The 14,499-nt window shown below is 38.2% G+C and overlaps 1 long non-coding RNA gene across 3 annotated transcripts in view; it reads right to left on the bottom strand.

Annotated features, from left to right (window-relative positions):
- LOC148190348 (uncharacterized) overlaps positions 1 to 12,808 on the bottom strand; it is a 219,081-nt gene extending 206,273 nt beyond the window's left edge. For all 3 annotated transcript variants that reach the window (XR_015779637.1, XR_015779654.1, XR_015779658.1), the window contains exon 1: positions 12,457 to 12,808. This is a non-coding gene — a long non-coding RNA (uncharacterized LOC148190348). The remainder of the gene's footprint in view (positions 1 to 12,456) is intronic.
- Between the last annotated feature and the right edge of the window lie 1,691 nt (positions 12,809 to 14,499).

Raw genomic sequence — 14,499 nt, 5'->3', positions numbered from 1 at the left:
GATCAACTGATCAATTATCCACACAGTGACTCAAACTCCACACCTGCAAAAAACCTCAGAATTTAGAGGACGACACAGAATGAGAAAAAGGGACAAAGACACTCAAACGCAGGTTCTAATTCTGCGGAAATCACAGATTTAGTTATGATCGTCTGTAATAGTTTTGGAAGGCACTGGCAAATGCCGATATACTGCTGATAGGGGCATGAGATCAGGGAAGGGTTGTTTTGCAAAGCAATGACAAACAGTGTATTTTCTTTTTCTGTTTTCAGGCCAAACAGACAAGAGACAGGAGTCAGAGTGTGCTGTTTCCAAATATTAAAAACTAATAAAGGGCACTTTGTGAATTAACATTTGTCCAGCCAATGAGCTGAGACCACTTTGCCTTGGGCGGCCCAATCAGGTGCTTGTGCTGAAAACAACTATGCTTTTAGGGTCACTGAAGCACGAACCCCTCCACCAGGATGAGATTTCAATTCGTTGCAACACCACTTTGATTTGAACAAAAAGGTACTTTGATGTATACATCAAAATAAAACACTTTGAAGGGGAGCATCCGGAGTTACGAGGGGGTCTTTTTAAACATTACATCAAATTTCATCAAAAAATCCAGACAGCTGATACGTACCCAGATGTAAGGATATACAGGATCAAATACAGGCTGCCAAATTGTAATAATCAGCTCTCCAGAGTGTGACTATTCTAGGCGCACATGCGAAAACCTTTCAAGTGCGACTAAACATTTTTTCATTGGTCACGCTGGTGCACCTGACATTTATCACACTGATGGACATAATGCGGAACAGAGTTTACATGAGCGACGTCCAGAAACCTTTGGTCATACGTCATTAGCAACATGTGCTGAGGTTAGGAGGAGGAAGAAGCAGGTTGGCGTGTGAACGCAGATGAAATGGCAAAGCCAGAAGAGTGTGGATTCCCGGTCAGCTACAACAGCGACGGAGAGAGATGTGTGTCGGCATTGCTCCACCACTAAAGAGCGTGTGAATGTAACCGCACAATCAACGTTAGCAACTGAATGCACTGATCACAGGAGCAAGGAAAAAAGTAAACCAGAGCCCATCTTTTTATTCCTTCTACTTTCATGTAGGGCTGCTCGATTGTGGCAAAAATAATAATCACGATTATTTTGATTGATAATGAAATCACAATTATATAACATGATTACTCACCGGCCTCCAGAACATCATGCAGTTACTGAACATTAACTGATGTTTATTGTTTAACACTGGATGTCCTTTAACTTTAAATACAAGTGAACTGAAAATCAATGAAGGTTTTGTGGTGCAGTTTGTATCAATAACAGCAAAATAAATTTTGAAGTGGGATTAATGTTTCACTAACTCAGGAGAAACTCAGCAGACGGATATTTCTCCATTAACTGTTCAGAAGCAGGTGGGAGTGTCACTACAATGAGAAAAGCTGGTCCACCTTAACAGTCCACCTTAAGGAAGACTGGTCAGTTTTTCTGCCAAACAGCCTCAACTGTTTGACACATCACACCGCCACGTTTCACGTCACACTCTCCGCTCCCCTCGCTGCAGCCTCACTGTCACCATCACCGGCACATACACGCTGCTCTCCCCGCTCATGCTCGCTGTCGCTCGCGCTCTCTCTCTCGCTGCACGCACCGTCTGGATCCAAAATGAGACAGCAAAGTTTCAAAACAACCAGAGAGGCACGAGGAAAGGGTGCGCTTGATTTACAAAATAAAAGACAAAATGGGAGCAACAACGTAAGACTCATCATGCTGCACATAATCTCGATTATCGAGGGAAGCCAAAATCGTAATCGAAATTAAAAGCCAATTAATCGCCCAGCCCTACCTTCAAGCAGCCTTTAGACACAAAAGCAAACAAAATTTTGAAAAAACACTTAATTGGTCTTCACATTAGCATATAGCCAAAGTGGAACTAGTTGAAACACTAATGCACAAGTTTAAATTTGTATTAATCTATTTATTATTTACTGTAAAATGTCATTATATAAGATATGATTTTGAGTTTTATTGTGACCTTTTGGGAAAGTGTTCGTGCAGTGTTCCTACGGTTTAAAATGGAAAAGTTCGAAATGTTCCCTATTTTTATATAGACCATAGTTTACCAATGTTTCCACTGAACAGGAGGCACTCTCAGTCTCAAGCAACAAGATTTTGTCTGTCACCTGCAGGACAGTCTGTTCTAAATAAATAAAAAGAAATGGTTCCTTATGCATTTACTTTTTCCCACTCTAACAAACTTGCACTGAATCACAACTTTTAAACCATTAAGGTGTGAACCAAACCATGACTTCTGTATACTGTTACAGCACTAGATAATAAATGACCAATGTGTATGGAAACTGGCAAAAAGGTAACGGTGAAAACGTTTGGGTGCACCTAAAGTATGTGCTGGTGCACCTAACTGTTTAAGTGTAAAAAAAAATAAAATAAAATGTACCACTTAAAAAGGTTACTCTGGAGCAGTGCTGTCACCGTACTGGCGTTTCTAACTTTGATACAACACATTGAAAAGTATCGATATTTGATACAGTTTTAGATATCACAGAGAAAATGTGACACTGATCGTGTGAAATATAAAATTTAAATAAAATCAGAAATATAACAATCGTGTAACATGATAATGATGGTGATGGTGACCATTTTTTCCTGGTTAGTAGCAGACAGCAGCAGAGCGACTGTAGTAAACATTTACCCCAAATTTGAATCGACATCAGTGTTCTTGTGCTGCTTTTAAATGCATTTTGCTAGCATTTTTATTTCTGAAACCTGAGAAAATTGGTTTGATTTCCTTCAACAACACGGGCAAAAACAAAAAACAAAAAAAGAAATATCCTCCAAACTGCAAAAATAAATTAATAAAAAGGTGACTAGAACAATTTATTAGATATTATCCAAAAACAAGAGAAAAATGTCCAGAATACTACGTTTATAATTCTCTTACTTGTGTTAATATTTAAAATTATAATTAATTCAAATTAAAATAATTGGTTAATTTTAATGTTTTGCTTTTTTGTTTTTTGTTTTTTACTTTTTTCTTATTTTCAGATAATTTTTTTCTAACTTTTTAGTAATTTCTTGCTGATTTTTGGCCCATTCCCTTGTTATGCTGCTTGTCATCTTCTTCCCATGTTTCTGAAAGATATCAAACAAACTTGCTCAGTTTTCAAAGGGTTACCAATAAGAGGGAGCAAGAAAGTGCAAATGGTACCAGTGCATTGATGCTGTGGAATAAAAATATTGAAACTGTTTCAAATATTCAGAAAAAATGATAAGTAAATTCCTTTATTTTTTTCACAACACCTGTCTGAAGCCTTGAATAATCAATAATCAGTATGATTTATCTGGGAGTTAATAACAGGGTTAATCAGCATTATTTATATTGTGGTTTCCTCCCCAGAAATTTAGATTTCTGCTTTTGAAGCTCAATTTCCAACCTGTGCTGCCTGTAGTTAAGTGAAAACTACCGATCTCTGAGGGGGCGTTGCAAAACAAGCGTGAATTAGTGTGTATAAGGAAACAGAGCCAGGAGGCAGCTAGTGGGAAATAAAACAATAGACTATAACGAGGTTAATAAACTAACACAGCCCACAATTTCAACATGTTACGAAGACTAAAATGGGAAAACAGTCGTTAGCGTTTATGTTGCTCTCTCAAGACGCACAGAGTAAAGAAACATAGACATAGAATCGTTCCAAGGGCGCAAACACTAGAGAATAACACTCTCTATGCTACTGAGGCAAACAAAGATTACTAGAGGTGAACTGCAGATAATGTGGATGCATAAATAAACGGTGTGCTCTTTCAGTAAAGCTCAGTGGGTATACTTTTTCATTGATACAGCACTTTGTCATCACATTGAAGCTCTAACGATTTTCTATCTACAAAGTTGGCTCTGTGCTGAGGTAATGGGAGCGTTTGCTTCAATTTCTCTCGGGAATCCAATGAACGAGTCCCGGCACACTCAATACGCACCAGTCTCTTCCATTCATTATCGGTAACAATAGCCAACTAATGTAAGTTACCTGCTGTTCGCCCTGAGATCTCTTTTATGGCCAAAATGTGGAAAACAGCCCAGAAGCGCAGTGAAGATACATTATCTCGGATGTAGAAATATATCATTACAGGCCTTTTCATTGGTATTCTGTTGCGAGCGGAACAGTTTGTCCCTTGTTTATTTGCTGTCAGCTACTGCATTAACAAACATTATAACAGGAAATACAAAAAGGCCCATTTAGAACGTTTATGTTGTCAAGTTAGAAACGATCTATGGGAAGCAAAGTGACTCACGGGCTCCGAACACTACTGCACTTCTTCTCTGTTTCTTCTGTTTCTCGTAATCTAACAGTTGCCGGCTGATCAATTTGTTTGATTAATTTGAACAAATGTTTTTTGTTATTATAAAGACTGATATGTTGCAGTAAAGGCTATATACTACTGTATTATATACTACTATATTACTTGCTATTTTAAGTGTATTAGTGCACTCACACACACACACACACACACACACACACACACACACACACACACACACACACACACACAGTGCACTTATAATCCTCACAAAAGCAAAAAGGAGAGGGGGGACAGAGTGGTCTTGCCTCTGAGACAGGACAGGAGGTCGTAACGGCACCATAACGAGACAAAACGTAAGGCGGGAAAGACGTGACCACGGCCGACACGGGTGTGACGTTTTGATGATGCGTTTATGGGTGAGACCGCGGCAGATTTAAAAAGCAGCTGTTAGCATAGCACAGCACAGAGGTTTTTATTTTTATTTAGGCTGCATTATGATGCATTCAAGCTCTATTCGGTAAAAGTCAACTGGAATGTTCTCATGATGTGTTCAGTGTCATTATGTGAAATTTAGCTTTTGATGAGAAACTTGAAGAAATAAACAGTTCGAAGGAGAAATTTGTTGATGTTGCATACAAAATAAATATTAGAGAGGGAATTTATATATATATATATATATATATATATATATATATATATATATAGAGAGAGAGAGAGAGAGAGAGAGAGAGATCTATAGATATCTATAGATAGAGATAGAGAGATCTATAGATAGATAGATAGATAGATAGATAGATAGACAGATATAGCCTCGAAGGTTATTTTAAAGGCCGGGAGGAGGCTCGCCTTGTGCACCAAATATGCTAGAACCACCACTGCTTGAGAACTCATGTAACTAATTTAGAAAAGAAACATACACCTTTGCATCAAAGCCTCATGCATGTCATGTGCCACGCGCCGTGTTTTGCACAAATGATTATCTAAGTGGCACAACTGGCTTACGCTGTTGACAGCTGACGTGATTTGAAGGCACAGAATTATAAAATGGAGGAAAACAGAGAAAACAGCAGAGCGCAGAAAGAAGAAAACAACAGAAACTATCGTTTCAAAATTATTTCAAGCTGAAAAAACAACAAACTGTAAATTCATCAATTGTAAAACCAAACTATGGTGCCACAACAGTACAAATTCTACGCTTCACCACTTCAACAGAAAACACAAGGTAAGCAACACAAGGTGACCTTAACGTCCGCATTAAATGTAGATCAGTGTTATCACTAGTTGAGTATCGATAATACGTTGTGTAATTGTACTAACATAAGTATCTGATTTCACACACAGCACCGCAAACTGAAAATATCAGAAATTCACTGAATAAAAAATACTTTAAGTGCACAGCAGGACCAAAGATACAGGGAGAGGGAGGGGTTTTTTTTTTTAGAATGATTTATTAACTTTTTTATTTCAACCATTGTTGCTCTATATGCTCATAGTTAAAATGGGAAGCTCATGGTGAAACCTCCGATATAATCAGTGAGCTCACAAACTTAAGATTGGTGTGTTCTGAATTGCGGCCTCCGCTTCGTTACAGTTATCCCTGGAACATGATCTCTCGATCTGAGCGCAGACATCGGTGCAAACATCACAGAGCTACTGAAAGAAATCCAGCTGTGCAAAATCTAACAATAAACTAACTTCAACTTAATGCAGACTCTCTTATCGAACTAAATTTAGCCTGACCGGCGGTACAGCAGAGACTTTACAGCTGACTGAGCCTTTTATCTCGACTTTCCCCCCTAGTAAAAACTCTAAAGGTTTTTTGTTTTGTTTTTTTCGATCGATGTCCCCCACCGAGCGGAATCAGAGGGATCGTGACGCATCTCCTCTCATGATCAGTTTAGTTATTAGCGACAGTCTAAACAGCCATTCAAAGCTTTAATACGTGGCTGTTTGAACTCGTATCTCTGCCCATTTTCCCTAAAGCTGAATATATTTCTTCTTTTTTTTCCTCCGGACATTAGCGTAAGTGCTCTTTAATTTAAGAGAGGCTGAGAGTCTGTACTACAAAGCTCTGCAGGAAATGTTGTTTTTAAAATGGAAGCATATCTGTCCAGTGAGGCAAACAACTGACATGTATCAAAAACACTTTAATGTTTCATAAGAATATTTTGCAAAATACATTTTTTGTATTGTCCTGTTTAGGGCTGCACAATTAATTATTAATCACAATAACAATTTTGGCCTCCCACAATTGAATGATCAACTGCAATATTCATGTATAAAATGTATAGAAAACTCATATCAAATCACATATTCAATCAAGTGCTTCTTAATCTAACAACAAGCCTCCTTCTGCAGAGCTGTCGTGCCGCTGCGTGTGCACCCTGCAGCTGCACGCCGTGAAAAACTTCCCAAATGCTGCAACTGCAGACAAGCAAAATGAAAATAATCCATTCATCAAACGTCATCATTCAAAGTATCAGAGTAGTAGTACAACTGTCTTGTAAAAACACCACAAAGTGCAGTACGATTGATGCTGCAGGCCACTAAGAATTAACATTGCAACTGAATCTCGCTCCTTGTCCAGTGTCAGGGCATCAAAATGATGCTGTACTAGGGATGGGCAATAAAATAATATCACAATATTTCAGGGTATTTTTGCGCTAATAATTTTCTTGAAGATATGAGAAAGGATTTAAAAAAATATTATTAATTTCAAGAACATACATTCGCAACAAAAAAAATTATTTCATCATAACAGTTTGCCTTTAAATATTCAATAAAAACTAAACAAAATGATCTCTCAGTTCAGTTTTATTTGGTTGCATCCATTTAGCCTATATTTTGGGTACAATTTTAATTTAGATTTTTCATCTTGGAGATGCACTGAATTCAGGTGAAGAGCCTTATTTTAGGGGTCAAAGCAGCAACACACACTGCTGGAGCCCTATCGTTCTTGCTCTCATTGATATTCTTCTTTCTTCCTTCTTATTTTTGTCTGATGAAAGTGTTCATGCAGCAAAACCCATAAGACAAAAACTCACCAAAACTGGCAGGCTGGTTACAAATTCCACCCACGACAAAGGCACAAAAATGACACTCAATGACCTCCGGGTGGCGCTATAATAATCGATTCCATATTTCAGCAATTATCTTAAAAAAAACAGCTCAGCTTAGAGTCGAAATTCTTTCACCATATTAATCTCTTACTTCATCTACATCTTTACTCCGATGCTCTTCTGCTTAAAAACTGTCAATTTTTGCAACTTTTTCCCAATATTCTGGAAATCACACTTTTCACAAACTCATCCTGAAGTTACATCAAATATTTATGAAAGTAGATTTATATATATCAAAAGAGCATCACTGTATAGTGATGACGACCGTGAATAACTTCGAAAAGCATCAAGAGTTATGCTTCTTATTAATTAAAAACAAAACAAGCATACAAATGTTTCCAGTCTGCTCAGACCCCCATAATGCCAACTGAAGCTTTAAGTCTCGTTTTGCTGCAAAGATTTGCACACAGTAGAAAGAACCTGAAAGTGAAAGCAGTGCTCTGCTTATTTCAATGTGAAAGTGCAATAAAAATATTGTCCCTAAAATGAATGAACGATCATAAGAAATCTTGAGCTTGGTATTGATCTAAATAATCCTAATAATAATTATTAATAATTCTCTAATAATTATTTTTTTGCCGTAATATTGCAGCCCAAATCCTTCTATGAATAATTGCAAGCTGTTTGTTATGACGATCAGAGCAGAAGACAACTTTGCTCCTTTTCAGGCAGACATGAAATCATAAAAAAAAAAAATCACATGGGACCACTTGATATTTGAAGCGATGTTTTGTAGAAGTCTGAAACATTGTTAAAACATATGTTGCTTTAAAAAATAAATTCCCTTTCAGTTTTTTTTGTTTTCACTCCGCTTACAAGCCTTATAGTCCTGTTAGATTGCTTGCTTCTCTCCTCTCATCCAACAAAAAAGAATGGCTGATTGCTTTGGGGCAGACAAAGTCCCACAGAGTAGCTCAATTATTGACTTTGCTAAGTCAACCTTTAACGTACAAATCCTGCTCAGACTCTTGTCCTTGTGGTGGCCGAGGGCCCACTGAAGGCACGCATTCAGCTCACAGTCCAGCAGACATTAATTCCTCTCAATCTTCACACTCAATTTAGTCTTGAATGTTCCTGCCAATATGGCTGAGCCTTGGAATTAGAAGTGGTAAATTATACAAATAACCCCTTAATAGCATGCCGTGCCCGAACGAAGTGAACCCGCCAACGTGGCAGCGATTTGCAGCGTGGCAAGTGAAATGGAAGGGCAAGTCCAATCATGTACGTACATGTGCTCAGTGAGCACACTATGGAGGGATAATGAGGATTGGTGCCCGAAACACCCCGAGTATCCACGGCGTCTGTTTGTTTGTCATTATTTTCGGCTATCCATCCTCACAAAGCAACAATCCAGCGTCTGTGGCAAGGAAAAATCGATTTGGCGCTTCTGTTTGACCCCGTGACTGTGTCAAGACACAAGTGAGAAATATTATAGTACGAGAGCACAGATTTTCGAAAAAGGGAAATAAAATGTGGGTCAGGGTTAAACTATGAGTTGCTGCAAATACATACGAACAAGTCGGGATATGACCAGAACAGTCTGCATGAATCAGGATTTTAACAGTTGCTTCGGTCATTTAAAAAGGTCCAGCGTGTAGAATCTGGGGAGATATATACTGGCACAAATGGAGTATAATATAATGAGCAAGTTTTCGTTAGCGTATAATCACCTGGAAATAAAAATCGTTGTGTTTTGTTAACTTAGAAAGAGACATTTACACGTACATAGGGAGCAGGTCCTCGTCTACGGAGATCGCCATGTTTCTACAAAAAGTCCCGAACAGACAAACCAAACACTGACTCTCTCGCACCATTCACATTTTCGCGGCAGCCATTGTTTAGTGGCCCCTTAGAAACTGCTGTATTCAGTGTTTTGACCAGTTTAAATCCCCAGGTCTGTTTGTTTTGGAGAGGAGGTGATAATTGCAGATAATTTGGCCTCCAGTAAAAACCTCTTGAAAGTCTGGATCTTAAGTCATCAGAGATTTCAGAACCAGAAAGATTTTATTGATCCGCAGGGGTAAATTTTAATTTGTCACAGTCGCTCTAATCATCCAATAATCTGATTTCATTTCTGATTTTGTGCCGCATGACAAGTCTACCAGTGCTGCCCGCATTTTTTTTTTTTTGTCTTTTATGTTGTAAATCAAGCGCACCCTTCTCCCTAAAGTCCTACAGAAGTTGCCAACTTGGCAACTTTGTGGTTATATTTAGCAAGCAGGTAAGCAAGAAATGTATACAGGTATAAAATATCGTATTTTATTGCCATGCATGCAGCACAGGACAGTACACGGCTGAGTCTCTCCTCTCTCTGCTTTTGCACAGACGCACTACATGCACCTGCAAGCGGTGGGGAGGACGCCGCTGAATGTCCTTCGTGAGCAGGTGCTGTTTAGCAGCACATCACGTACATGCCAAACAGCACAGGAGAATCACTGATTTCTGACATGAAACTGCATTATTCAGTGTTTTTACTACTTGAAATCACCTTTAAATCTCTGTTTGTTTTGGAGAGGAAGAGACCTCTGCAGATAATTCAGTAAAAAACCTCCTAAACAATGAACACTAAAGGAATTCTAACTGGGAGAAGTTTCAGCTGGTTGCAATCTGAAATCCTCACCCCTAAATCTCTTTAAATCTTACGCACTGTTCCTTTCAACTGTCCTTCAGAGTTGCTAAAGAAAAGTAAAACATTTATTCATTTTTTAGATGTATAACTACTTTCAGGCAGCCAGCTCACGTAGAACGGATTCATAATGTGAATGAAAAGCGTGCTCAGAGTTGATATGTGGTGTAAAGACTCTGAGCTCGTCATTCACAGCCAGTAAACACCAACCTCAGCACAGCAGCGACTGGGGAGCAACGATAATAAAGTGGCCTCAGGGGAACCTCGACTCTGAGCCTACAGGTGGATGCTGGGGTGAATCTGGGGTGTATGAAATGCTACAAGAGAGCAGCAGTGGTAGGAGCAAGTTTTTTGCTGCAGTGTAACAGCAGAGTTAGCAAATTGGCCAACAGCGTCAACCACCGTGTTGCCATTCTCCTGCTGGGCACCTGAGACCACGGGGGGAATACACTTTCAGTGAATTGAGATGGATGAATCTACACCCAGTAATCCAAGCGGATATGCAGCAGCAGGCTCAGACACATCAGCTATGCAGAGGATAATTATGAATTTATACATATTAAAATCACAAGACCCGCAGGCTTGGAGCAGACAATCTCTTCATATCAAATATAGTGATAAGCAGACGACCATCATGGATATAAGGTTAACAATGGAGAAGCAGCAATGTTAAATGTAAAATAGGGGCTCAGCAGTTTAGATGCAATTATGATATGAAGAGTAGTATGGAAATGTGTCACACCAACCCATTTCACTGAGTTTAAATATACTGGTGGCTGCATGTGAAAGTGCGTGGAGGAATTCATGAATACGACTACATAATTTATGCTTGTGACAACAAAAGCATGTTCAATTTTCAATGAAGCAAATATTAATTATGAAAATAGGCTGTGGCCAAAACAACAGTTATGTTTATATCCCTAAAGGCCGTAAATGTTACTCTCTACACGGAGCCCAAGTTTGCAGCGAGCACGCCATACAAAAACAACAGGAACAACTAGTATAGGGCAAAATACGTGACAAAAAAAATCACACATGAGCAGGCCTGCCACACAGAGGCAGGGGCCCAAAATGTCAGGGGCCCCTGAAGCCTTCACCTGAGAAATGTCATTCAAATTACTACAAACCAACCAGGAGGAGACTCAAAATGAGCTGCAATGTTTTATCAATAGCACTATAACTGTAGCCCCCCACACACACACACACACACACACACACAGTCTAAATATATACATACATACATACATACATACATATATATATATATATATATATATATACATACACACATTCTATAAAATTCATTTTTTCCCTCAAAAATAAGAGTAGACCTTACACTATTTTTTAAAGCTGTATCTTATAACCTGTTATTCTCTTTTTCATAAATAATATGGTATTTGTCTTTTGTATCATTTAAACAGTGCATTCAGCATTGCATGTGTGGGTGAAAGAGACAGAAAGAGAGCATAACATCATTTTAAAGGTAGAGTTCATTTTAAATGTTTCATTTACTGCTCAGTATTTCTCTCTATAATCACACAATATCAATTATTAATTGATTATATTTTGTCTTATTAATCAAAGTCTTTAAAGAATTTCTCTCTGAGATGTATTCAATTCAATTCCTTTATATATATATATATATATGTATAAAGCCCAATATAACAAATGACAACTTGCCTCAGATGGCTTTACATACATAAATACAACATCTGTCTGTGATTGGACCCTCTCAGTGGATAAGGAAAACCTCCCTCCAAAAAAGCAATTAAACTGGGGAAAAGGTATAAACATGTTAAAAGGCATATATAAGAGTATAAGTTTTGAGTAACAATAAATGGAAATAATAAGCACAAGTTGGCCACTACTCCTCATGCCCTAAAATTCTAGAAACACCCCTGACAGAGACACAATATAACAACAAAAAGTGGCCAAAGAAAAACAGAAAATGCCTCCAAAGACACACAAACCCACCAAAATAGACACAAAATTACCCCAAAGACCAACAAAACAACTACAAACAGACATAAAACTCCAAATAATATGCATAACAACTACAGAGAGACACAAAACCACTACATAGTCTGTGTGTTTTGCTCTTATGTAGGAGAGGAGCAGGGACCTTTCCATATTTGTGCCCAGGGGCCCATTTTCTCATAATTCGCCCATGCCCCTAAGTCTAAAATAATTATCAATTTTTCATTGCGGAATGAGAGGACAACATGCAAAATTAAAATAAGCTCAAAACAGCAAATTCTACAATAAAAAACGATGTAAATGCTGCACAAACAGACAGGTAGCAGGCGAACAGGTATGACAGGCAGGTAACAGCAGGTAACCACTGCAGCGTGAGCAGACACACAAACCGCGTTTGACATCAGCAAAGACAAACTTACCCTGGAGAAGTGAAGCAGAAGCAGGAGGACGCTCTTTTTGAAGAGTTGCACTGTTGTAAACTCCCCAGCAGCACATGAAAACTCCTCTTTGGTGTCGAGAAATCCGTTAAAACGGCAGTTCAAACGCCGGAAACTGATGTTGCGATGATCGCTGGGCTTGTTTCCGCGGCTAAAAACACGATTATTCCTCCACAAAAGCGTCCTAAAGCCGCATTACCGAACACTTAGCAGGTTTATTTGTTTATAATGTGCTAAAAAAAAAAACAACCGCGGTGCGCACAGCAGAGTTTGTAGGTTAACCGTTCAGCTGCCGGTGGAGCCGCGTCCCCCAGTTTGAAAAAACCGCCGCCATATTGAAAAAGGGGTGTTTAACCAACAGAGGGGGTGGTCGTCACGTGACAGGCTCCCTCCATTTTTGGGGCAGGTGTGTTTTCAGTTACCTTAAAATTGGACAATAAGGTCCACCATAGCATTAACTTGGAATTGTTTGTCTAAATTTGAATGTAACATTAACAAAAACAAACAAAAAACATGGGGTGAATTTACTCAAGTATAACCTTCACTGTACACTTTTAAAAATAAACAGTTTGTGTTGATTTCAAAAAGTAAGCATCTGGGCTGAGTTAACCATGTAAAATTAATTACTTAAATTTGTAACACATAATTAAGTTTTCTCAGCTTGATTTCCAAGAAGTTGATAACTTGATGTGAAAAGAAATGTAATATGTGTTAACAAGTAATTGCTTTGATTTAATTGCAATTATTTGAAGTGGGTTTGTCAGTGTACCTCAGTGTCATTTTTAGCAGGTTTTGCTTCATAAAGCAAAACTTTTGCTCACTTTCTCTTTTCCCTGATTTTAAATTGACCTCTAGATAGATAGATAGTTGACACAGACCTTAAACGTCCAGTGCGTATTATTTAGGGGCATATTTTGGTGGAAACCAAATATAATAGGCCTATAAAAAATATCTTATAGGCATTAGTAAAGTGGTTTTCTTTAGTGTGAATTCACCTGAAAATAATCAAACCAAATCAATGCCATTGAGTATGGAGAAATAAGAGTTTCATGAGGGAGAAGTATGAAAAGTAAAGTGCATACATCAGTGAAGTCTGTCATGGGATATGCATAAAGATACATGTGTGCATATCTGATCAGAAAGACATATCAACTGCTCAAGAGCCACAAAATGACTACAAAGAGACACACGGTGACTACAGAGTGATGCTTTTTTTTTTTTTTTTTTTAAGAGGCAAAACCACAAAGTCACACCAGCCTTTGCATATCTGTGCCCAGGGGCCCATTGTGTCATAATTCACCCATGCATACTACAATGTCCATGTCTGTTAATAAAAGAAAATTTAGTAATAGTTAAACACATCTGACACATACACAGAATAGAGACCTACAACATATAATAGCTAAAGCACTAATATTTTTCTCAGTATCCACAATTATTTTCAATAATCTGATTATGCAAAAATTGTTTTCCTAAGCCCTCTAACAAATAGTCAGCACTTTAAAAACCCTATTAAATAATATTTTTCTCACATTATGACATAAGGGAAAATATAAAACGAGGTGTATTTATTTTTTTTTTATTTTGTAGGCTCTCACAACACAACCTTTATCTTACTTACAAGTCAATTAAACTATTAAATGTTCAATTTGTCCACAACAGACTTTAACATGGAGGCAAAGGCTCACTGTTAGCTTGCAGTATGTTTCTACTTTTGTTTATGCTCTCCTGCCATGCAAATGACCAATTATCTCAGAAAATGTAGTTTTTGCATCTTCTGTGTTTTCACAATAACCTGTTTGCAATGGCATAATCACTCCACAGAGCTTCACGGTAGGAGGGATATCCTTAATCAAAAGAGAGATTTTAGCAGTTTTCTTACAGAACCCCAATCTAGGACAGAAAGCTTAAGAAACCCTGCAGCATGCAGTGTGTTTTCAGCTCTGTGTGTGTGTGTGTGTGTGTGTGTGTGTGTGTGTGTGTGTGTGTGTGTGCCTTTAGTCCTGCAAGCAGAGATTTGGGGTA

This window comes from Plectropomus leopardus, chromosome 1 (assembly GCF_026936395.1).
Source record: "Plectropomus leopardus strain MGB_pleo_1.0 chromosome 1, ASM2693639v1, whole genome shotgun sequence".
NCBI classification, from domain to species: Eukaryota; Metazoa; Chordata; class Actinopteri; order Perciformes; family Serranidae; genus Plectropomus; species Plectropomus leopardus.
The sequence above is the reverse complement of the archived record's forward strand: the minus strand, read 5'-3'. Positions and strand labels throughout refer to the sequence as shown.